This window comes from Podarcis gaigeae (assembly GCF_964106915.1).
Source record: "Podarcis gaigeae genome assembly, chromosome: 4".
NCBI classification, from domain to species: Eukaryota; Metazoa; Chordata; class Lepidosauria; order Squamata; family Lacertidae; genus Podarcis; species Podarcis gaigeae.
In genome coordinates, this window is record NC_139677.1 from 44,123,406 (window position 1) to 44,150,483 (window position 27,078).

Here is a 27,078-nt window from a genome sequence, read left to right on the forward strand (position 1 = left end):
CTCACAGGCAAGGCATCGTCCCTGATTGGTGGGCAACAGTAGGATGTCCATCATAACCCCTTCTGTATTGTCTGGTTATTTGTTTAATTATCTTCTCTCCCCTCAGGCCGAGTACACATCAGATCCGGGTGCCATTCTGTCAGTGTAGCAACAGTACCTCTCCTGTCCTGGCATGATGTGAGCATAGGATTACTCCGTTGCATAGCCTTTTCCATATATCCACAGGCCTAACAGTTCACATTATTATGAGCATTGTTATAAGCTCATCTTTAAACAATGATTCCCCACCCCAGCGCAATGGGGAATTTGACTTCCAGCAAGAGGTTATCATCCCTTTACATCAAAAGAGAAAGGTAATTTATTCTTGTCAGTTGCCTTCAAGTAGCATGTCATTAAAATGATACCTTTATTGCACACATTCATTTACATGACATCTTAAGTCATATCCATCTGTCAGATGAAACAGATAAAAGAACTAGCTGTCCTTCAAAAGGTCCCTCTTTTTTTACTATTCATAAAGTTCTGTCAAAAATCTTTTTTATTATGAGGATGTCCAACCTATCAATGGAACGGCCACTCCCCAACCCCCAACAATTTCTTTTTTAACAGACTCTTGTCAAAAAATGAAAGCCTCATCTGAAGGGAAGGACTGGACTAGGATTACCAGCCAAAGAGGACCAGCATAGCGGCAGGCACAAGCACTCTCTTTAATGTACTCCCCAAGGATGGCTTCAGGTAGAATTTGTGTGTGTGATGCATTCCATAAGAGTCTGGAATCTCAGTAGCAAGCCATTTTATCATCAGAAGCTAGAAATAAAAGCAGCATGATTCTCAATGGCCAGAGAACTTGTTCATTTGTGAGATGCCTAACCAGTATAATTAGTTTTAAACTGCAATTATAATCCTGGACAAACATAGTGCAGTTTTGTGCGTCCCAATAAGTGGGCTGTGGGCACTTTGTGCAGTAGCGGCTGGTGTTGTGGGGCGAAGCCATGAACCCACTATCTCAATACTGGCATCACTACAGATTGGCTCAACTGGTGTGTTTAGATGGCCTTGCCACCATCCCACCCTGTGCATGTAAATAAGCAAAATGCATACATTTTTACACACACTTTCCCCAGCATATGCATTTTTCTGCAAGTGTTTTGGCTGGAAAACTGCAAAATTCACAGCATTTTGAAGGATAACCCTGTTTCAGTTCATATACTGATTTGGAAAATACAAATTAGGTGTGCATTAAGAAGTGTGACCTGAAATGCATTTCTCCCTCATCCCTAGACATCACACACAGCTCTGTCCTCTAGAGACCTGCCACAGCTCTCTATCACATACCATATGCACCTGAGGTGCCCACTCTGCTCAATTATAGAGCTGCCCCTGGAGAACCAGCTCTTGTGCCCATAGATATTTCCTTACAAGTTCCTAGAAGTGCCCACAGCCCTCAATATTCCCATTAGTTCAGGAGATATGGGACTGGACCATCTGTTTCAAGAGATGGCTTCTGCTTACGCCCTAGGAATTACTATTCTGGGCAAACAAGTAGTCCATTTGATTCAACATTTTGTCTATCAAGCATTGCCTTAGAAAAGGTTCCCACAAGTGAGCCTTCTCATTAGATGTCCTCTTATGTTACAGCAGCCTAAGAGGCCAACAAAGCATATTTTAAAACAATACAGCCTCTTACAAGTTCTGCATGTGTCTTCTGGATATTGCAATGGTGCTGATTTGCCTGCAGTCATTCAGGAGAATGGTGGAAATTCCAGTAACCTAAGAGAATACACTATTACTGATGATTCATTAGCTTCAAAAGTTCCTTAATCTCACAAATGGCTAAATAGCCTTAAGAACATGTCCCCATGCCAAGGATCAGCTTTATCAGGACAGCACAACTTCAACTTAATGCTTCATGTCTATCTTTACTGCAATCTTAAGCAGCTGCCAGCTTATTCTAGCCACCTTCTGTACAGTAAGAGCAGGCTTCTATTTAGGCAAGAATTTATCAGCCCGGCAGAGAGCATTTGATTTACATTGCTCTAGAGGTAAGATGAGTATGGGTTGGAGGGAATGTTTGTCTCTATTAGTTTTCTTGCTTGGTATGATCAAGCAAAGTTGCAACCAACCTGCCTGCTTCCAGGCAGAAGCAAGGAGGATTCTGCTTTTTAAGAGAGGGGGAGCAAAGTTGGGGCATAGTCCAGCCAAAGTCAAGCACTTAAAAGTTCTATTAATTGGGAGAATTGAGCAGCCCCATTTCTCTACCTTTTAATGCAGAGTTGCTTGTCTACACAATTTCTCCTACAAGCCAGTCAGCTCTGCTCAGTTTTCTGCTGTAAACTGGAACTGAACCCTATGTGCTAAGGTTTAGTCTGCTGCAAAATGTTATGCATACGTGTGTGTGTGTGTGTGTGTGTGTGTGTAACAGAATCCTAAGTATGTGGGTCAGGAAATATCACAAAGAGAATCAGAAAGGGGGCAAAGTGTGTTTATTCCAAATATGATGTTATGGTTGTTAAAAAAAGAAAAGACTGGTAAGATGGGAAACTATGGGTGGCATCTTGGACTATTTACACCTTGTAATAACCTGTATAATGTCAAAAATAATTTAATTGACCTATGGAAACATTACATTGCTCACTTCGCAGTATGTTGATTGCAAATAATTGCAGTCTATCCTTTCCTTATCCTTTCCTTCTGTTTCCTGTGCTTTTCCATCCCCTTGTTTGTTTATATATGCCTTTATCTATTTCTGTCTTTTACTCAGATGTATTTATGTTCAGACTGAAACTGAATTTAAAAATTAGAGAAGAATAATGGGATGGATGTCAGCAACGCTGCCCCCTCTTCCCCTCCTGACAAAAATGTTGAACAATTTCCATGATACTTTGTTCAATATTGTTTTATTTTCTGGAGCTATGTACTTTCCTTTGTCCATACTAGAGAACACGTGTAGCCATATAGGTATTACAACCAGTGGTTTTCAACCAGTGTGCCATGGCACCCTGGGATGCCTTGAATGGTGATCACGGGGGCCATGGGCTACACAGGCCTCTGTCCCTATTTCCTTCCCTCCCTCCTCTGATGCCCTCTCATGTTTCTGCCTTCCCAAGGCTTGCACAGCTGTTTATTGCAGCAGCCCTGGCTATAAGCTCTGCAGGTAAATGGTGCATCTGAGAAGCACCTCAGATACCAGCAGCAGCTGCCCAGAGGACTCCCCAGGAGAAGGGATAGGAGAGAGGAGGCTGGGGGAACACTCCACAAGGGAGGGTGTTTGAAAAAGGGTGAGAGGCTGCCAGCTCTGCAGGAAAGGGGTGACATAACTGGGCTACTGAGCCCTACCGGGTTGCCACAGAAAGAATGTAGCTGGTCAAGGGAGCTGTGGATTCAAAAAGGTTGAAAACCTCCAATTTAAACCACTGTTGCCCATCAGCAGTACTACCCCCACTGCAGCAAACCTGCCTGCTCTAAGTATTCCTCATTCCATCTGTTCTTTACCCTATTGACATTGAAAAGGCAATTATGCAAGAGCAGTGAATGCATAGAGGTGGCTTCTTTAATCATGTTGAAGTATCCTAAGTGGGAAGAAAAACAATTGCTGTCCTTATGCAGTGCTGGATGGGCATTGAAAGTATTTGGTGTTGACGCCTTGAACATATTCAGAGATATTTTAAGGTGTGGTATAGATTTCTGTTGTTGTTTTTATAAAAAATGGACATTTTTGAATTACGTTGCTCAAAGTTAGTTTTGTCTCAATTTAAGCGGCTCCGCATAATCGTAACAAATCTTATTGGAAGGCCTATATGTAGAAACACAAAAGGGATTGCGTTTAAGTCATCTTTATAAATGTCTTGCATAAGCAGTGTTTATCATGCACTCCAACATTATACAATGCTGATAAAATGACTTATGGCAGCTTTAAATCTGGTCAGGTTGGGCCGCACTTTGCAAGCTGCTGGTACTGCAGAACACACGCTTGAAATTGTCTGGAATAGAGATATAAGTGGCACTTTTATGTACCATTGGCACAGGAAGGTGAAATATTTTTGCCTTACTAACCACAACAGGGAATGTTTATCTGAGGGCCAAATTAAAATAAACACTGAGCTAGATAGAACTCTGGTTTCCTCAGGTCACTAACACCCCTTTACAAGAGGCAGTTGCAATCTGCCTCAGAAGACTTGGGAAAAAGAAAAAAGGAGTGGGGTTCAAACCTTTCCCCCTTTACTGGCTTTCTGCATAAAATTGCCCCCAGCTGTTTTTCCTCCATGGGGGAAAAAAAAGATACGATACAAATACCTAGTTTTGTGTTGTTTAAAAAAATGAGGGGGGGGGTATATGCACAGCTTTGACTGCATTTCAATATATATTCACAGGTAAGTTCCTCTGAATTCCCTGTGGAACATCCTCCCATCAGATGTCAATGAGATAAAGAACTACACAACTTTTAGAAGACATCTGAAGGCAGCCTTGTATTGGGAAGTTTTTAGTGTTTGACGTTTTATTATGTTCTTATTATGCGTTGGAAGCTGCCGAGATTGGCTGGGGCAACCCAGCTAGAAGGGCGGGATATAAATAATAAAATTATTATTACTATCATTATTAGGGGTTACTGCTGCATAGATAGGCAGCAAATATATTCATAAGAAACCACACATTGACCATTGTACAAAACCACCGGCAGAAAAAAGAGGCAATGAAGATGTTGCTAATTCTAGTTGGTTTTGTAAGGGCGGCTTTGCTGTTGTTCCCAGTAGATGTAAGCAAATTTGTTGAATTTATTAAGCAGGGATGGACAGACCAGTCTATTTTTGCTCCATGTCAATTTCACAAACTAATCATTCAGATCTCTGTGCTGTCCTGTCTTCCCATTAATTGGCAGCATTTTTGAAGGGAAAAAACCCTCAATATATGCATTTCTAAACATATTTTCCCCCTAAAATGCATTTCCCCCCTTCCACATCCATGTTTGTTTTTGTGTTTGTCTCACAAAATTTGGGGAAGTGCTAAATCTAAAGAGATAATGCAGTTCTGATCCATGTATTAGTCCTGGAGGTGCAGATTAAGTCAGTTCACGTAAAACGGACAACCAAGTGAAACTCTCCTCCATCCCTAATAAAAAGGAGCAACACTTGATAGGCATCACATCAATTTAACCTCATGTAAAACACTGGGTAGTCACTGAATATGTCTATTCCATAAGAAACAAACAGCTTCCACACTAATTTATTCAGCCCATTTATAGACCGCTTATAACCCACAGATCTCATAGCAGTTTACAATAAGGAAAATTCAGTCGCATAATCAAAATACAGTAATGCGCAATTTCAAATGAATGACATTTTTAAAAATCCAAACACATAAGGAATTTTCAAAGGTAACCATCAAAATGTTATCTATTCCTAGAGTTAAAAAAGAAGTACTGTAATTTTTTACTCTTTCCTCATGTGAAAGACTGTGGACTCTTCCTGATGAACTGTGCCTCATTCATTCACATTTTATGTGGGTTCAGACAGTTTTGCCAATATTCTTGTGTAATCAGCCTGTGTTTTGCCATTCCTAGCGATTATCCCACACGCTCCACTACTGTAGAAAATTCTAGTTTTAACAAAATAATTTAACAGTACCAGAAAGTCCACAGATGTGGAATTTCTCATCACTATTCCCTATAAAAAAGTTCCTTCTGCCTGATTCTTTCTACCTGATTAATTACTTCCTCATTCCACCAATGCTAATCTGATTGGTCCCAAAATATAGAAGTGTGTGTTTGTGTGTTCAAGTCCTCTCGTTGCAAACACAAGAGGAATTTCTATTTCAGATCAGGCAAAAAAAACCAAAAAAAACCCCAAACCAATTTATTTATTTTAGCACAGAGAATGTACACCCAAAGGGAAAGTCACTCTGCATAAGCTCCTATACTATCTCATGTTGGGAAGTGAGCACAACTTCTGGAAATGATTTAATAAAGAATTGCACTAGTGCAGTAACTTTGTTGCAATTCCAGATGCACCAAAAATGGAAAAGTAAAAATGAGACAGCATGAAGAGCCCTCTGCCTGAAAGGGTGTGATATATTACTTGGTGATGGTACCCCTGGCTTTACTCCTAAAGACAGAAAATGCCACTAATGTTATTTCTGACTCCTTTGCCCTCTGATCCAACTGAAGTACATGAAAACTGCCCACACTTCCTCTATTTTGAGTGGCATTTAAATACAATTTGCTACAAAAATGTGTATCACGATTAGGAAGCTACTTGATGTTAAGTCAAACCAATGATACATCTAGCTCTATGTTGTTTACATAGACAGGCAAGCACTGCTAAGATAGAAGCCTCTTCCAATCCTGTCTAGGGATACCAGGTATTAACATGAGGGCCTCTAGTATGCAAAGCGTGTGCTAGAGCGCTGAACTACAACTCCTTTAGCCAGTTAAGCACGTTCAGGACACATCTATTTCAACAGGAGAGATTTAGATAGGTGCTTTGCTGCCTAATCCTAATGCAGTGCTAGGCATGCCTCATTGATTTCAATGGCCTAAAACATGCTTAGCTCGACAATGTGTTGGGTTGTAACTCTCCCACTGAAAGCATATTAATGGAATTTCAAAACAGCAATACATTTCTTAAAAGTGGCAATAATCTAAAACTACATGGGATGAGGCATTAGATGTACCAGAACTTTCAGAGAATCAATCTCTGGAGAACATGGGCTTTAATTGCTTAACTTGAGCTTTAATTTCTTTGCAAACCAGCAAATTTTTACAAAATGAGAATATTAAATCCTAATGGTGATCATTTTAATTGAACTGATAATTATAATTTCCTCCCCTTTGTAATCTGCTTAATTGGATTCCTAGTTAAGGAGCTGGGATATTGTGCAACTGTTATTGTAGAATAGGGTTATTCTTACCCCTGTATTTGCCATTGGTCATGCTGAACTGGCACGAACACCATTATCTTTTCCATCTTGTGTAGTTTTTAAGCAATGATTGGAAGAAGGGTGTTTCTTTCGTTAAATGGGCCATAATGATCCATAGCTCTGGGTCCATGTAACTTGGCTAATTGTAAAGGCTAATTGCCCATTAACCTTTACAATATAGCACTGGCATTCTGCCATTTATTTTTTTTAGTAACTGGTCTCTCATACTATACTAAAATGGAACTATACAGGAAAGGAGTCATCTACAAAGGCTTATTGTAGTGATTAGCATGTCAGAGTAACACTGAATGGATCCAGATTCAAATCCCCCGCCCAGCCCAAAATGTATTCAAAATGACCCTGAAGTCTCTCTCTTGACTTCCTAGGTCATGCTGAAGCTGTTTCTGAGGCCATAGTTAATGCTTGCGTAACTCTATATTTTTTCCCCTGGTTTCTTATCCACACAAAGGGTGGGGATAATTCTTGGGCAGCCGAAGAAATGGATCCTGCTGCAGAAATCATGATGGGTCTTTGATTTCCCTGGAACCCCCAGCCTGGCAGTAGCATCACTGCTGTGCTTTCCTTAGTATAGTAAATACCTCTTTAGTTTGTTCCTGATGCTGCTAGTATTTTCATTTTTGCAATAGATTTCATTCCTCCTGCTCAGGTACCCATAAAAATGTCATAACCTGCAAGAGCTGACATCAGTTGGCACTAACACATTCTTTTAAACATTGCACTGATGACACTACAGTGTTTTTCATGACAGCTTAGGCAATGAACATTTTTCAGCAGCTGTACACTGCCACGATTCAAATGTGAAATGAAAGTTGCACAATATGGTCTCCAGAAAGTAAAGTAACTCTTATCCAGTGTATGGTGTGTACTCCACATTGCCCTCCCCTTCACTGGTAGTCCTGTTTGGGAAATCTTTCTACACAAAATCCTTGTAGTGCTGCTACAAGCTGGACCACAATGACTTCACCAATCATTGTTACATTGCGACCCTTTTGCCCATTTCTGTAAGTCATCGCCTTTATTATTTATTCATTCATTTCTGAAGCACTCTTTAACCCAAGGGTTCCTAGGGAGATATGCAATATTCAAGATAAAATACAACATATGAGCAAAAAGCATTAAATATCATAAAAACATATGACCAATGACCACGTGTAAAAAAAGAAACCAATAGAACTCACCAGCAGCAGACCCACAGCTCTCAGCCTATCAGTTTCCAAAACCTGAAGAAAAAGGGACATCTTCAGTTTGTTTATTTTTATTCATTTGCAAAAATTCGTGCTGGTTGTTGACCTGGTCATAGCCTTTCAAATTTTCCCCAATTCAGGAAAAATTCAGGAGTAAATCAACATTAGGAGAAAAAAAATTCTCATAAGACCCAAAAACTCATAACACTGTTGAATGACTAATCAGATCTGCTCGTATATTCTGTGCGGCATGTTTTGCTGGACAAATGGCAAATATCTCCATCACTCTCTTTGACATACTGTAAACAAAACATTTAAGAGATTTGCTTACAGGAAAAAACTCATAAAAGAACACATGCTTGTGTGTGAATATCAAAATAAACAAGGACCTTTTCTGGATTCAAGCTATTCATATGAATCATTTTTGATGGATAACAACTCTCGGTTATAAATTCAATTCGGCTCTGTACTGAAGAAACATCAACTCTGCTTGATTATAGCAGCATGCACTTGTACCCTTGCAACTACAATAACTAGTGGAAAGGGTGACATAGAATTCAAGAATTTATTACCAGCTTTGTATCCTAAATGGCTCTGTGGGCCAACTAAGAGCAGGGAGCTTACTGCTGATCTGAAATATAGATAACTGAAAAGTGTTTAGACTTGGTACACTTGCTCATGGATGAACCATAAAATGGATGGTGATAGGGGGGCCGGGATATTAAATCACTATGGATAAGACTCCCTAAAGTAGTAGATATCCCAGATGTATTTTTACAGTGCAAACTGAAGGTTACCACGCCTGATCCCTTTTCACCCCAATCAGCAGTATTTTTTAGGATCTTCTCACTGCAATAACCTTTGGATGTTAAAAATATTCATGTCCAATGAATTTGCATAGGTAGATGAACGGTTGCTGGTGCTGCAACATTTGTGATCATATGTTCTAAACTAAGATGCAGTAACTATGACTTTCTCATGAAAAAATGACTGGATTCTGAACAGCTCTTTTCAAAAACAGGCATCACCATTTGAAAACAGAAATAGATAACATGCATTGGTTGCATAATTTGCTTTTTAAAATGAAACATCTTTGGACCAGTTCTCACAGTGACATTTTGCTCTCTGAATGTATAGTCCCAAAGATCCTGAGCAGAAGCACCATTTTCTCAAACTGAAGGGGCTAACATGACGTCCTGACATCACACACGAGTGACGTTACGAGTAGCCAGGCGCAGAGCAGAATGCCCTCTTAACATTGAGGGGGCCAGTCAACTGCCTCATCCTGCTTTAAAATTAGTACCAGCATAGAACTACCATCTTCCCAGACCTCATTTCATGATCACACCTTAGCCCGTTCCCCACACCCAATTCTGCCGATGGTCCAAAACTAACCAACTTCTCCTTTTTCATGTCTTAATATGACAGACCCACATCCTGTCTCCATGTCCTATCTAAAACTGCAACCTTGAGTCATGCCCTGTCAGGTACCCAATTTCCCATTTGCCTTTACCTTTTTACCTGAGCATTGGTGATGCTATAGATATCAGCTCTGTGATGCTGGTCAGATATCAGTAATTTTGCTTATGCCCTCATCCCGACAACTGATCCACAGTGTCTGCCTTTCAGAAAACTTTTCTATTTCTTCTTCCCATTCAGTTCAGTTAAATCCATCAGCAATTCTATTTAAATGTAAAACATTTTAAGCAACCTTATAATAAGAAGAAAACCTGAACTTTTCAGCTCATAATACTATTCAGAAGTAGTAAATTTAAAAGCCTTACATTCTCCCTCAGTAACTGGCAGTGACTAACAGCTTGGGCAAAACACATCAGCTGAGCAGCTCCACCCTCGCCACTCTGCCGGCTGCTACCGGCAACAGGTCCCTTATGTCTGCAGTAGATTTGTATATAACTCCTCTGGGCTCAGTTGTGGACATTGTTAATATTGGATCAAAACCCAGATAGTGTTTGTCTCATTCATGTATGATAACAGTAATTTTCTTACTTTTTGCATAATGCATTTTGCTGATGCATTATGTAAAAGGAAACCTCCTGGGTGCCTCTTCGCCTTCACCACTTAAAGCCTTGAGTCTGAGAAATTTCTGACCAAAAACAATTGGATAGTAAAACTGAGAATTGAAAAGGAGCTTCCAGATCTGATTATATTGGAGCTTAAATCCCTGGCAGAATCTTATCAGCATCCAGGTCTGTCTCAGAGCTAATTATGTACAATTAATACTTTCACTGTATATTTTTGGACACCAGGATAATTTGTGGAAATAGTCCCATGCTGGGAATTCATAACATGGAGTGCAGTCCTTAGCTATCATTTTTGAGTGTCTGTCTTACTTCATGCTTTGACATACCACAACAGATATCCTGTTTTGTCTTTGAAGGTGGCTTAAAATGTATTGCATGGATTCCATTTCAAATCTGAGAGTATTGTTGGAAAGATAGAGGAGAAGGGTAAATGTTATTAGGGACATATTAATACATTGGTAACAGAGGCCTGGGCTTTGTATTACAAGAAAAGCTTTGTTGCGGTTATGAGTGAGGAGATGCTCTCGATAGACATTACAAACCGGCTCCTGAAAGGCTTGTGAAACAATACATAAAGCTGGCTTTAACTCACCTCTAGCTGCTACCCTAAAGATAGAAAGCTATCAAAATTTAAGTGGATGATATAATTCCACTTTCCACCCTGCCTTGATTTAATTCCCCCTGTTTAGCCTGGGATGCTGGCTGCAAACTTAACTTTTGCAAAAATCACAATAAAAGATGGGCGAGCTCCTCCTTATTCCCTATGGAGAGGTAAGCCCACCTGTCAGTCATTGTGACATCTGCTGTGCTAATAGCAAGTACCTTCTCAGTTGATGCACTTGATAGTGAGCAGCCCAGGAAGAAGACAGCTACAGCAGGATGCTTGAAAAAGTGCAAGACACAAAATCCCTCAAGCTGGCAGCACTGTTGATATTCTGTGCTGGCAGACGCAGAGGTTGCGGTGAGATAACCTTCTGTCATCTCTGTGGTTCTCAGCAATGATTTTAACTCTCCCAGTGAATAAAGAACACTGAGAACTCAATGTATTCTAGAAAGAGGGTATACAATATTTAGGGATGAAACAAATGCTGGTGCACATTTTGCAAATCTAAATGAGCCAATAGTCAAATTCAGCTTCCTGAACTTATTTTATCCCAGAATGTATAACTTGATGCTCCACTTCAATATTATCTACATCTGTTAGATGTAGACCTCCAGAGGTCACACATTTTTTGATGCATAAATTTCTGATATATTAGTAACACCTATTAGGTCAGTTTCATTTGCACAATTTATCAACACACTCCCAACACCCTTATCTCTTGGTCACTAGGGAAAATATTAATGAATTGGACGATGAAGGACTCTTCTGGTTACTTCTTTCCAAAATAGCCATCAGAATTTATCTACAGATTTTAAAATTCCTAATTATCTAGTTTGTGTCTAAAGTCAGTCTCAGGCATTAGGAAGTCTCCACTGTTCCGTTTTTATTTCTGAACTTTGTTAAATATTTGGTGCATTAACCATGTTCAGTTCCTGTGTGTCAACCATGTTCGGTTCCTTTGCTTCCTTCACACCTTTCCCCCACTCTGCATTTATGATTTGCAGGTCCTAGGAGTGGGGGAAATATGACTCAGATTGCATTTAAAGGTGCATGTATTCAATTCTCGTTTTTGGAAACACCGTTCAAAGCCATCCTTCAAAATTTGCACATTTTTGAATTTTGCAATGCAGCTCTCCAGCCAACTAGTGTAAAGTGCATATAAACGTACATATTACTGAAAATAGCAGGCTAAAGTGTACTATATTAGGGGAAATGCCAGTATTTCCTTTACAACACTGGCAAAGGCTGAATTAGATTTGCCTTTCAGCAAAATGTCTTCCATCTAGCCAGTCTTGAACATCTTATAAAATACAATTTTCCAATCTGCATATTATTTTAAGAAGTACTGTATCAAATGTCATAGCATATATACTTTGTGTATCAAAGTACCATAGATCTACACATTTTCCTTGCCCAGAAATCCAATTATCTAATATTTATAGGGGAGCTGAATTTTGCAGTGTCAACCAAACCTAAACATTTCTCTCTCCATCTATCACCTACCGTTTTCAATATCTTTCCCATCTTTAGCAGGTTGCAATGGGATTGTAAACTTTCCCTACTGAGATCCATAGGCCCTTTGAATTTCTGTGAATTATATGCCATGATGTATAGCAGCCGATTGTGTTAGGCAAAGTGTGGAATACACTTTGATGCGGAAGCCTCAAGATAATTTTGACCATTAGCGCTCTTGTCCCATGCACAAGATATAGCAATTCTCTACATATAGGAGGTCCCTGATGCAGTCTGTACCATTGACCAGGTAGGGGTGGGAAGGATTCCTCTCTGAAACCTTCAAAAGCCACTGCCAGACAGTGTTAACACAAGGCTGTGGCCTCCATATGCTTCCAGATTGTTACGTCCACCAGCCACAGCCAGTATGGCAAATGGTCAAGAATGATCAATAGCATCTAGAAAGCACCAGGTTGGGAATATACTGAGATTAAAGATGGGCCAGTGGTCTGACCTAATATAAAACAGCTTCCCATGTTCCATACATTCAAGTCTATATAAATTCAGCAACATGGATCCCATGCAAAGACCTTTCACTCCCAGCTTTAATTCCACTTTCTAGTTTTGTGATCCAACTTTTGGTAGTCAACTGCAGGATTTTTTTATCTCTCTGCATTATTCCAAATTCTCTTTCTCCGTGTGTGTGTGTGTGTGTGTGTGAGAGAGAGAGAGAGAGAGAGAGAGAGAGAGAGAGAGAGAGAGAACATTACATTTTCTTCCTTTTTCTCCAGCCGTCCACGGCATGGCTGCCACCATATCACTCTGTCATCCCACCATCTAAGCTATGCTTCCCAAAGTGTTTCTGTGTCTGAATTTCACCCATAGCATAACTAAAATGACATTTACTTGCCAGTCTTTGCACAGATGTATGCTGCTTCTCTAGGATTACTGCATTTCTTGGCCCTGCAGTGTAAGGAGGTTTCTTCCTTTCTTTCTTTTTTTCAAAAATCACCTGAGGACAATATTTCAAATCCCTTCCAACAGCTGCTGCACTAATTTCAATGGGCAAACAGCCTCCCTCTCAAAATGTGATGAGTCATCCTTCCTCCTAAGGATGCCATCCGAGCGAGGCAGGGAAATGTCTGGAGCTGCACCAGCATGGAGATGCACCTTTCCCCCAGAAAATGTTTTTTTCTATACAAAACTGTGAAATCATCCCAGTGATGGAAATAACCACACTACCTTTGACTCAAATGCAAAAACAGAAAAGAATAAAGCATATTTCAAATGCAGCAGGACCTGCTTACAAACACATAGAAGTGGGATCAAACCTGACATACAAATAGCCAAGGATTCTCCCCATTCTTTGATTACTGCATTTTATCTAGCACCTCGGGATATTTTTTAAAGATTCTGCTGGCCCTTAAAATTATTTCCTCTTCTCATATTTGCATTGCAAAATCTACAGCTCTTCCAGGAAAGATTGCAATATGGGCATTCCAGTATTCACAATGCAGTATCAAAATACATCTATTACGGAATGAATAGTGTTTCAAATATAGAATTCACAGAGAATACCATTAAACTGGGATGTGTTTACTTTGTATAGTGCAATCTTATGCATGTTTACCCAGAAGTAACTCCTGTTGTTCAATTGAGCTTACTCCCCAAGTAATAAGTATGTCTGGTGCAAGTAGTAAATGATTGCCATCTGATCATATGCACACACTGACCAAGGAGTAAGTTCCACTGAACTCAGTGGAACTTCTGAGACATGCAGCAGATGGCCTGTCTGTAGTCTCAGTTAGTATGCATGCTTGACAAGTTATGGAAAGCCAATTTGTATTATAAAGGAAGAAATTAGTTTTGCAAATGCACCTGCAATTCTCAGTGTAATGTTGCTGGGAGAAAATTGGATTATATCATTTTCTAGAAAACTCTGTAGAACTCCAGACATGGACACAAACAAACTATCATAAAAGCAGTAGAAAGAAAATCCTTTCAAGTCCCGAGAGCCACATTGGTAGACCACAAGGGAGAAGCCTTCGCCACCCCAATGCTCCTGCACCTTTCATTTAGGCGATGCCTTTCCTGGTGAAGGTATAGGTGGTGGTAAATCTCCACCTGATACAGTTACGTTCTCATGCGACTTTTATATCCACAGGAATGAAGTCGGTGACAACAGCAAGATAGAAGGCAATTACAGAGGAAAGCCTCTAAATCAGGCATGAGGGTAATCTTCAGTTTTGGAGAACCTTCTGGTTAGCGGTGGGCAAGGCCAGGGGCAAAAGTGGGCCTTGCAACAAATATATATATTTTACAGTTGTATCAGAACACTAGCTTCTACACACACTCACACAACCCTCCCTATCTCCCATCCAAACTCTCAAACAATGTTACTGGGCTCAAGAACACATTCCAGCCATGCAAAATGACTCAAGGAAGGGCCATAGGGGAACGCACACCACACAACTGTATCATTTTAAGGAGGACATCCCAGGTTTACAAAAGCCACCCCAGCTTCCAATCCCAATCCCAGGTATCCCGCTTTGGCCATGCACCTAATTCCAATGTTTTTAATTTTGCTGCCAATGTTTGGATTTTGAAACTCTGTTCAACCCACACACATGGGGCCCTGGGTGGATTAACTGCAATTAATATATCCTCACCTACCTATTAAAATGCACCCCACACTTTTCACCCATAGTAGAAATTGTTACACACTCCACTTTTCCAAGTCAGTGCAGTGCTTAACCAGGTTTGGGTCAAGGGAGGCATAGCGACACTTTCTTATACTTCTTTTTATTTACAGATATACAAGTTGAGCATAGCTGGGCGCAAAGCTGAAACCTTCCAAAAGGCAGCCGAAATCCACTGCTTCTACATCAGATCTCTAAGGAGATGCTTACATGACCCCCCAACTCGCTTCAGTGTGTCTCTCTCTGTCTCACTCAAACTGTAGCCGGTCTTCACCCAGACATCTAGACAATATGATCTTTAGCAGAGGAAATCCACTTTTCAGGTATTTCCTAGCCATTCCAAGACTAGCTGTTGAGATCAAGAGGCCAAGAAAAGGGAAGGGGTTGGCAGCATTGCTAGAACTATTAAGGTAGTGCCCACAAACCCTCTTCTGTTCATACCCCAATCATAAAATAATTTTGTAAGATAAAAGCCAGGAAGATCTCCCCACCCCCAATAAATAAAATCCTTTTCAGTAATTGAAATGGGCTGTGTCTTATTCCCACTTGCGTTGGATTCATTGAGCCAACGCTTTGGACCTTCCCCGATTAAAGCACCCCAGCAGCAGCATCTTATTTCAAAGAGCTGCTTTCTCTCCAGATTCCTAGCTGCTTCTCACATGCAGCAAGAGATATATAATGAAGCAAATGGCCTTAATTGAAGCATAAGGGATCCTTAGGGGGGGGGAAAGAGGACACATGAGGCTGTAATCTTGATTTTCACAGAAGCAGCTAAATAAAATAAAATAAATAAATAAATGGAAATCATGTCATTTGTATCTTTGGGGCTGATATGAAGTGTGGAATTCTTGGCATACCACAGCCTCATGATGGATGAAAACACAAACAAAAATCAATGCCTTAGCTGTTAAAAGAACACATTTTCCCCCAGTAGTGAAAAGATTTGCTATGGGCTGGCAGCTGAATTCTCATTAGTAAATGCATCCCAGTTAATAGGAAGCTTTCTCTGTACACAAGAGGTAATTATGAAGGCAAAAGTGTGGAAAAGCCCAACAGCCTTTCAGCCCTCCCTGACAGGTTTCTTACTATTTGATTATCATTTTATTAAGTTCTATTTCAAGACAGAAAAAATGGTCATAGAATCATAGAACTGTAGAGTTGGAAGGGACCATGAGGATCATTTAATCCAACCTCCTGCTTTGCAGAAATCTTTTGCCCAGTGTGGGGCTTGGATCCATGACCCTGAAATTAAGAGTCTCCTGCTCCACCAAGTGAGCTTTCCCAGCAATGTCATTTTGCATCAGCCATCTCCTCTGAAGTGAATTCAAGTTTGAGGGGGAAAAGACAGTGGAAGAAGACTGGAAGAAATTTAAAATGTATCTCAAAAATTGTTGTAAAATTGAGGAGGGTTAGATGTCAAGGGGTAAGAAGTAGAGAATTACAGCTGTAACTAATAAATTAAGGAAAACTTAATGAAAGGGAATTAAATGGATAAATGGATTGACGGGTTGCTAAAAAATTGTAAAATAAGGATGCAGTGAAAGGGAGGTATGGGGAAGTCGGATGAAAGAAGGTATACGAAAATAAGATTGTGAAATTATACATGTTTGTTTTTGTTTTAGTTTGTCTTTATTATGTGTTGTGCTTGTCTTTTTTGTATGTGTTTAAAAAATTGAATAAAAAATATTTTTAAAAAATGAAAAAAAAATGAAGTGAATTCAAGTTTTAATTCATGGGCTGGATTTAGACTCTATCGCTCCTGCTTCTCCTTATTGGCAAACAGCTGACTGGCAGGATTCTGGCTTTATAAATAAGGCCTCAACAGGCCCATTTTTAATACACCTTGGAAATAGGAAGGAAATGAGAGGAACTCAGAGCTCTGTTTTTTTAAAAAAAACTAAACTGCTACAAGTTCTACATATTCAGAGTTGTATATCCTCTTTGAAGGATAAGGCATCATTTGTTTCATTTTGCTTTGGCACAGTGAAGTCAAAACAGACTGTGCATGTCAGTCAAGTTGCCCCCAAGGTTTTCTGTGTCTCGGATGCCATGAGGTATCATCATATTGTGCCGATCCTGATGGAAGGTTTATTGCTGGAAAAGTAATTTCCTACACAGAAGGCTTGAAACCACGCCTCTCACAGTTCCCTGCAGTGCATCCCCTTGAAGGGCATTTCAGTGACAACACAGATCGAGGCGTATTCTTGTAATGGGAAATACCACTAGGAATTAATGTTTTCCTTTGGGGGAAAGTACATGAACCCCAACGGTTGCAGGAGAGGAACAGCAGCTGGGGCAACTGCAGAGCAGGTGAACTTTTGCCATCTCCCTACTCTGTTTTTGCTGTTGCTTTCCATGTGGGGAAAGGAGAGCCTCTGGACAATCCACAAACCCCAAACACACACTGATGTGCAGCAGCTTAACTTGATGACTTCTGAGTGGGGCGATTTAAAACAAAATGAGGTTGACATGAATTATTTTTGGGATAGGGAGGAGTGCTGTTGGTGTTGGTTTTGTATTTTTATCTCCTGTTTAGTCAGGGAGAGCTTTGTTTTGTTTATGTGTGCTGCCAACATTTTCTATTACTGTTATGGGATGGCTGGTTCACCGCCCCTGCCCCCACTATGTTGTATGAAATATTAATGTTTTATATTATTTTCCCCTCCTTTGATACAATGTATATATGTATATTTTTTCAGCATAAGTCATTTGGTGATGCTTTGTGTGAATATATATATTGTGTTATGAGATTGTGGGGGCAGGAAGTAGGCTGTATGTGAGACCCTTCTAATGCCTGGATCCAGCAAGTGTTAAAATATAAGCCATGCTAGCTTCCTGTGTTGAGGTTATCGCCTGAGCAATGAGCCATTAATGGAAGGGGGCTCTGTGTGAGAGGGCAAATGGGTGGAGGTGCTCCCTCAAGTCATAGCTAGTTAGAAGGGCAAAGCTTGAGTTTAGAGTTGAACTGCAGTGATGTGACCTAGAAGTGAAGCAGCAACCTAGAGAGAAAGAGAGAGAGAGAGCCAGAGCAATAATTGAATTCTTTTTGAATCCAAGGCTGTGACTATGGGAGAAACAAAACCCTTTTGTGGTGTTGATGCTGTGAACCCCTCCATCATCTAGCAGGTTCTGTATATGCATAAAGAAACCCATATGTCCTAAAGATACCACAGTCTCCACTGTGCTTCATTCCTGAAGACAGCACAAGCCCTGGGTCAGTGTCTGAAACCTCTAGAATCTCACACCGCTCAGACATTGGGGTGGCATGCAGCAATATTGTAAGCAAATGTCCCTCCTTTAAGGAGTTTTGTTACCACTCCTATAGTTCAGCAGTGTACCACCCATGACCATTTCACTATTGAAAGTTCCCACTTTCAACATTTTCTTAGAAGAGACCATTTTAAAGTTGAGTATAGTAAAAGCTACGGTTTTCCCAGTAGTGATGTATGGAAGTGAGAGTTGGACCATAAAGAAGGCTGATTGCCAAAGAATTGATGCTTTTGAATTATGGTGCTGGGGGAGACTCTTGAGAGCCCTATGGACTGCAAGGAAATCAGCCCTGAGTGCTCACTGGAAGGACAGATCGTGAAGCTGAGGATCGTGAAGACTTTGGCCACCTCATGAGAAGAGAAGACCCCTGGAAAAGACCCTGATGTTGGGAAAGATGGAGGGCACAAGGAGAAGGGGACAACAGATGACAAGATGGTTGGACAGTGTTCTTGAAGCTACAAACATGACCAAACTGCGGGAGGCAGTGGAAGACAGGAGTGCCTGGTGTGCTTTGGTCCATGGGGTCACGAAGAGTCAGACACGACTAAAGAACAACAACAACAAAACATGAGTATGGAAAGGTTGCCTTGTTCCACCCAGCATAAAAGCGTAAGAAGAGGGCTGCTGGATCAGGCCAATGGCCCATCTAGTTCAGCATCCCGTTTTCACAGTGGCCAACCAGATGCCTGTGGCAAACCCACAAGTAGGAATCAAGCACAAGAGCACACTCTCCTCCTGTGATATCCAGCAACTGGTATTCAATAGCACTTTGCCACTGAAACAAGCATTTCATCTTCCTATATATAGTGAATAATTTTCTAGCTGTTTTGAATACTGTGCTCTGTTTCTTTCCACAATGGCACTTCATTCTTTTGCTCACAGCCTGTAGTAGCCTTGACCCCAAGCCACCATGCATTCAGTCACAAGCACAGAAGCACACTTCAAAAAGTTGTTGACCTGTAATGCCCCATTGCTGCATAGCATGGTATTGTCAAGAGGTGAAGTAGAACTGCAGGAAACAAGTGTCTTTCCCTACTGTAAAATGTGACACACACCCACACATGAATTTGATGTGATCCACGTCGCCGTTTGAAACCAAAACAATGTGAGTTACTTGTTACTCTTGCAATCTGCTTTGGTTACATTTATGGCAAGCTACTCCCACAACTAGAAATTATATGAGGAGCCTCACTTCAGTTCAGCAGGACCTCAACTCTTCCACCTGTGCTGCCCTGTGACTTCAATTCCATTATGTGCTCTCTGATCCCAGAATAGCTGCCCACCGTTTTGCAACAGCTCAAAGTCTAGTGTGGGTCACTTAACAGAGAAACTAATGGAACTTTCTGCTACCAGCACTCCTGCCAAAAAGCTGAAAACAGAAAGCTGGGAGTAAAAAGGGCAGGCACAAGTACAAAGAACCCTTACAAATAAAATCCATCTTTGTGATCAGGATTCATTCTGATATTCCAATAACAGAACCTCAAGTGAACTTATTTAATAGCCTTAGGTATACAAAAAGCCTATGAAATATAGATTTAGCTGGACCATTCCGGTTTTGGCTGTGAACCCTTATTTCCTGTGTGTGGTTTTAGACTGCCAAACCACATTCATTAATAGAGCTCGTGCTTCTGTTGTGTGACTCCATGAGATCGTAAATTTTTAAGGCTTTCCTACCATTACAGCCAAGTATCTGACCTAAGCTGCATTGGTATTTTTGGAAATAATGACTGATGCTGCTCTATAAGGGACAGGTGGCCTGGCAACAGCAATCGGAAGCCATCCTGCAGCTCAATTCATACACTGAAAAGTAAAGAAGGTGATTGAGCTTGCTATGTTTGACAAAAATAGGGTTGCCAACTGCTCCTTAATTCTGTGCCAAATGCTTCACAGTCATTTGTGTGGGTGCTGGCTTATAAATGGCATTGCTGTATTAATTAATAACTGTGAATCCTGCAGAGCAGGAAAAGGACAACAGTGCAACAACAAAAAAGCTGGCCCCTTTCTTCTTCCTTTTAAAAAGAGAGAGTACATTAAAAATAGAAGTTTCTTCTGGATGCCAGACCCCATAAGATTCCTTTCAATACACCCACAGGAAACATTTGGAATAGTTCCCTGGGGATGTATCTCTATACAAATGTTACCTTCTGTTATCTACTCAACTTTTTGAAAGGCATTCGCTTAAGTTGACTCTAACTAGAATTCAAGAGTCACATAACAAAATTTGACTGCAAGAAGGATACAGCTCCAACTGAACCATTTAAGAAATGTTTTCCTTCTTTCATTCAACAAAGGACAAGTAATAGAAGGTTCCAGAAGTGATGGAGATACACAGCAGTTATAAGCAGGGGTGAATCCCAAATCCTAAACTGAACTGGGATGCCTTAGATGTATGTTAGGCTTGTGAGATCTCTGTAAGGTAGCACAAGTCAAAGAGTCTCTTTCATGGTAGCATGGTAATCCAGACATCAAAATAATGCTGCAGACAAGCATTTGCTGAAAGAAAAAGCAATGTCTTTGATCCCACCACAGCACCAAGATGGACTGAGGAGGGAAGGGAGAGCAAGCACCATGGTGGGCAAAGGGGGAAGAGGAAGAGCTCTATTGACATTGACAGGTCTAGCATGTTATCAGAGAAAATGATTGTACCAGTGCTCTCCTAGCCCAGTGTTTTGCAGCTCTGCAAAAGCAAACCTGGCAAGGTATTGCTTTTGTAGGATATAGAGGCTGAATATGGTGAGGATAAAGTCAGAAGTGTTGGGACAGATCTCTGTATAATTACAGAGAAATAGTTGTAAATAACCACTGGCAGCCCCAGATACAGACACATTGCAAATTTCTTTGCATCTTACGAGACATAGCTATTCAAATGAGGCTTGGGTAAGTATGGAAAAGCAACTGGCAATGTGCATCCAGATGTGCACCTACATCTGTAATTTGATACATGAAGTATAAGTTGCTTCCATTCACAAATCTCTTATTGGTTCATCATAAATGATCTTAAACTGAGGTTACAGAGTTGCATCCAAAATTCATCAGTAATGTAATTCAGAGAGAAAGCCATTATCACATAAATCCAAAATACTGCTTTGAAATTATTGTAAGATGGCATCCCTAAACTGGTTAAATAGAACAATAAAGCAAAAGTAGAAACCCACGTATATGCAAAATGCAATTGTGGTCAAATAATAGTTTAACTATAGAATTACACACAAAGGCTGCAACCCTGTATGTGCTTACCTGAGAACAATCCCCATTAAACTCAATGGGACATAGTTCTGACTACAGATACATAGGATTATGTCATCGGTGTACAGTCATTTATACACTTTGACAAAGCCCCAGACTTAGCATCGTCCAGAGGCATTGTGTATGTGGGCAGAGGGTGGCAGCTGCCATTAAAAAAATGGTGGACTTTTTCTGCAGAAAGTTCTGGAAAGTTGCCTTCTTTTTCTATGAGTGGTGGCGAAAAATAGAAAAATCTCAGAAAATTTTTATTCTTAAAAAAGTATTTTGAGATACTTTGGTTCAGCCCTGCTGGGTGCCTTATAAATCATTCTTATTCACAGTTATTTTCATTCAAAGTATGATGGTATCAATGAAAATTAAGGTCTACATGTTTACTAGCAACAGGGAGCATCCCAATCCTGTTTTGAAATGGAAGCAAGATTTTGGATTTTGACTTTCTTCATCCTGCTTCCAGTAAATCCCAAATGGTTAGTGTCTCTGTTTTATCATGCAAAATATAATATGTGTTTATTCTAATACCTGGTATATTACAATTCATTGTATGACAGTGCTGATTGTCGTGGAAGAAGGAAGATAGCCTGTGAAATCACAGAGCGTCAGATGGTAATGTTTTAATACAGGACAGTTTTGTTTGTTTGTTTGTTTGTTACCCAGGTTCGAGGTTATCTTATGTACAGTGAAAATTGTTGTCATGAAAACTGAGCTCCTTTATCTAACTTTGCAGCCATTAGGAGAACATATTAGTCATATATCTCGCTTTCTCTGCTGCCTGTCACAAAAATACATCATCAGAGAATACTATTGTCAGATACTTTCTATGAATTATTGCAATGGCTTACTACCTTCAGGCTTATATATATTCAGTGGTTGTATGTTGACCAGATGAATGGAAAACAAAATGGAAAAATAAGGACCCTTCTTGCTGTTTCTGAAAAGCCAAGCCAAGATTTAGATGTCAGGGGTGTCCATCTACCCCAGAATTCTCTACACTTGGACTAGAATAGTTCTCTCATTTTCTGTTAATAAATTGAGTGTGGAAGCAGGGCAGCAGGCAATGACTGTAGAGGGGGCCCTGTACATGTGAATGGCACTTCTAGATCATGTGTAAATAGCTCTTTGTGCATACAATGTTCAGGAGCAATTTACATATTTTTTTACAAAAATATTTATAATTTTCAATATTACCAAAAACGGACAATAACAAAGGCATTCAGGAACCAAGGTTTGACTGTACTGTTGAAGGTCAGTGGTTTGAATCCGCATGATGGGGTGTGCTCCTGTTGCTCTGTCCCAGCTCCTGCCAACCTAGCAGTTCGAAAGCATTCCAGTGCAAGTAGATAAATAGGTACCGCTGTGGCGGGGAAGGTAAACAGCATTTCCATGCACTCTGGTTTTTGTCACAATGTTCTGGTGTGCCAGAAGCGGTTTAGTCATGCTGACCCGGAAAGCTGTCTGTGGACAAATGCCGACTCCCTCAGCCTCAAAGCGAGATGAGCATTGCAACCCCATAGTCGCCTTTGACTGGACTTAACCATCCAGGGGTCCTTTACCTTACCCTAATGCTGCTGGCATTTTTGCTTGTAACAATCTACAGATTTTTAAAATAAATGCGCAAAGGTCACATTAGTGAGCCTGTGCATATTTATTGCCCATGTGAAATAACACCTGAAAAGGGCTAATGCACCCTTGCCCAACCTTGTTCCCTTGATATTTTCTTTTTATCTACAACTCCTATCAACTCACGTCATTGGCTGTGTTGGTTGGGGCTGCTGAACAGGAGACCCTCAATAAGAAGACCAATAACAAAACTTTCCAGAGTGACTAAATTTGGCGGTCAGCCCTTCAACACAGAATCTGATGTCTAACAGTCCAATCATCATCTCTTATACGAACTGCCAAAACATCAAAAGAAAAACTCCAATAGACTGGTTGCTTTCTCCTGATCTTTTTGTGCCTCTGAACAGTGCAACTAATAATGGCTGCCTATTGGCACTTAAAGAAAGTTAGGCTCCATTTTCAAATTAAATTATGCCAAACTCAAATTCAAACACCATTTTCAAATCAATTTTCAAAGAAATTCAGCTCTACCATTTATTGCCTCAACTGATATCTTCTGTCATAAAACTGTGGCGAAGTAAACTGCATTAAAAATCTATCAAAATTAGGCCAGCAAATACTGGAAAAAAAGAGTGGTAACATTTCATGGAGGGAAGGCAAAAAGTTAATGTGTTCTTCAATATTATGCTGTGTTCTCTACATGCCCCTTTTACCGGTTATCTCAGGGGTCAGCAACCTGTTTAAGCTGTTGGCTAGTCCACTGTCCCTCAGACCATGTAGTGGGCCAGACAATATTTTGAAAAAAATAAATGAACGAATTCCTATGCCCCACAAATAACCCAGAGATGCATTTTAAATAAAAGCACACATTCTACTCATGTAAAAACACGCTGATTCCCGGGCCGGATTGAGAAGGCGATTGGGCCGCATTCGGCCCACGGGCCTTAGGTTGCCTACCCCTGGGTTATCTGTTCCATTGAGGTAGACAAGAATTTCAGTGAATTTATAGTGAATCTATTCTAAAATTTAATACTGCCATTTTGTTCTCCTCCCTGGAGAGTGAATGTGGTGAAGCTCTCTTTTTATTTCTACTGAAATAAACCTAATTCCAGCTTTTTGGGATGTATAGCTATCTTGATTCTGATTTGACTGCTATGAAGGGCTTTGAGGGTGAGTTGCAACATTTCTCCGCCCCCCATGGAAAGATTTTAAATCATAATCAGAACTATAAAGGGGGAGAAATTCTATTCAGTTTGCATTTAAAGGTGAATCTATCAAATTTGCTCTTTATGAAACAACATGAGAACCAAAACACAGCCATCTTTTGACATTTGCACTTAACTAAACTTTTTGAACCAACATTTACAAAAATGCATATACTAGTGAAAGTATGCAGAAAAATGAATATTTAGTTAAAATAACTTTTAAAATTGGATTATATTCAGGAAACTGTATCAATGAGTCAAAACTGCTGCAGATATGTGGAGAACTGGATTGAAGACTGGAAAAATGAGAATAGGAAAAGAATGAAAAAAGAGAGATCCTCCCATCGATCCTCAAAACACGCCCAAACAAAATGGTTTCCATATGAAGGCTGGCTTCATGGATCCCTGTGGCAGTGCAGCATTTGTGTGCAGCAGCTTAGCCAAAACAGAGTGGAGAGCTGTGAAGAAAAATTCCTTATCCACATGGCTTGAAAGCAGCCTCTGTTTTCAGCCATTTTAGCTGCTTTCTGTTGCTTCTTGTTCTGTTTTTCCAAGTCTGTAAAAATACCCAGAGAAAAAGAACAACTTTTGGTTTCCAAATGCAACCACCAAGCAGATAATATGACAGCCAGTTCCACAATATTAGCACAAATCCGAACTGTAGGCCTTATGAAAATTATGCTGTGTAACTGTGTTACAGTGTTAGATGCAGGCGAAATGAGAATAAATTTCCCTTCTTTGCTTTCATATTTTTTAGGCTGACAACAATAATCAGTTCTTAAAGGTCAAGCCATTCCTTCCCGAATTCAATTGTCACGATTCTTTTTTAGCCAGGCGAAAGTGCAACTGATCATATCAGGAAATAACACCTATGATAAATTGCTTTTTAACCTTCTGTTCCTTGTCAGCTGATCACAGAGCTCTTTCACAGGGGAGAGGCGATTGCAGGGGTGTGCTTACTTGCTTTCTTACAGGTAACGTTTACTTCTTAATCTGCCTCATGCAAATGAGTTGAACCAATTGATTATTTACGGATCACTTACACTTGCACCCTTCACCAAGCAGTCCCAGGGTAGATTACAAAAATGCCACCATGAAAACAAATCCAAATGATGTCAAAATCATAACATGAAACTACAAAAACTAACGATGGCAAAGAGAACAAAACAGCAGCACTGAACAGCAGTACAGTGGTACCTCGGGTTAAGAACTTAATTCGTTCTGGAGGTCTGTTCTTAACCTGAAACTGTTCTTAACCTGAAGCACCACTTTAACTAATGGGGCGTCCCACTGCCGCCGTGCGATTTCTGTTCTCATCCTGAAGCAAAGTTCTTAACCCAAGGTATTATTTCTGGGTTAGCGGAGTCTACAACCTGAAGCCTCTGTAACCTGAAGAGTCTGTAACCCGAGGTACCACTGTACTAAAGGGGAGTAATATCGACTCAACCAAAAGGCCTGGGTAAAGGGATACATGTGCCCAGTGCTGTTTTTTCTGAGGGGACGCAGGGCTACACATACCCCTAAACATTTTGTGAATCTAAGTTTGGCCTCATTGAAGGGCAGTATTTCAATATGAGTAGGAAAATGAGAGTACCCCTAAACATTTTTTTCATTTTTTTAAGGGAAAAAAGCACTGCATGTACCAGTGATATGAAAGTGAGTCTTTGCTGAAAGGTAGGAAGCAATAATCTGAGGATGGAGAAGACAGTAATAGAAGAAGAAGAGGAAGAAGAAGAAGAAGGAGTAGTAGTAGTAGTAGTAGTAGTAGTTTGGATTTGATACCCCGCTTTATCACTACCCAAAGGAGTCTCAAAGCAGCTAACATTCTTCTTTCTCTTCCTCCCTCACAACAAACACTCTGTGAGGTGAGTGGGGCTGAGAGACTTCAGAGAAGTGTGACTGGCCCAAGGTCACCCAGCAGCTGCATGTGGAGGAGCAGAGACGCGAACCAGGTTCTCCAGATTATGAGTCCACCGCTCTTAACCACTACACCACACTGGCTCTCAACAGGGCAGAGCCACATTCATGACACCAGCACCATTGCAGCTTACATGGATTGACTTGTGACACAGAGGACAGTGGTGTGCTTGGGGTTGAGCAGATGCACGAGCAGGGCTGCCAGAGTGGTGGGTGCGCACAGCCCTGCTCTCGCCTTCACCCTGCCCAGACCCAACCAGGTAAATTGCAGCAAGGCTGGTGCCAAGAAGGCAGCTCCACCCAGCCACCTTGGCTGCTGTTGGTGGAAGGTGCTCCACACTCACTTTGGGTTTGGCCACAGAATTTGCGGATCAAAAATGAGCATTCTCTTAATTTATAGATAGATCTCTTTTAAAACAATAACAAAACTCTTGCCTCAATTGCTTCATGGAATTTGTAGGAATGGTGCATGCTTTTCACACGGGGGAAAAAATTGTTTTCTGAATCTTGACCTGCCTCACGCTTCTGCTACAGGACAGACAAGGGCATTTGGAGCATTAGTTGCAGTCTAAAAACGATTCCCAAACAAAGTCAAAATATCACTGGCATAGCTACCTCAGGACAATATGTTTAGGAGCTATTTATGTAAGGCAGCCTTAATACAATGGATAATTTACTGAATGGGGTCCAGCTAATCCAACCCACAGCATTGCCCATAATGTTTAAAGCCTTTAGGACTCCAGGAGGGAAGTATTTTCAGCAATGTTTTCATTGGGTACAGTCCAGAGAATGTTAGGCACACTTAAACCCTATGGAAATGAGCAGGACTTAAGAGCTTAGCTGTGCACTCAAACTCTGTTGAGTAAAACTTGGTTGAATAAAGCACAGTTGAAGCACTGCTTCAGTATGATTTAACCACTGCTGACTTTCTCTGTGGCTTGCATCACCTGCATAAAGCACAACTACATT

The 27,078-nt window shown here is 40.6% G+C and overlaps 1 protein-coding gene across 5 annotated transcripts in view; it reads right to left on the bottom strand.

Moving 5' to 3' along the window:
• The window catches only part of LOC310842511 (uncharacterized protein), a 259,255-nt gene that overhangs the window by 225,024 nt on the left and 7,153 nt on the right, over positions 1-27,078 (bottom strand). For 2 of the 5 annotated variants that reach the window (XR_014563126.1, XR_014563127.1), the window contains exon 2: positions 8,112-8,153. The exons of the other annotated variants lie outside the window; for them this stretch is intronic. The gene's annotated coding sequence lies outside the window, so the exon portion shown is untranslated. The remainder of the gene's footprint in view (positions 1-8,111; positions 8,154-27,078) is intronic. 5 annotated transcript variants of the gene reach the window in all.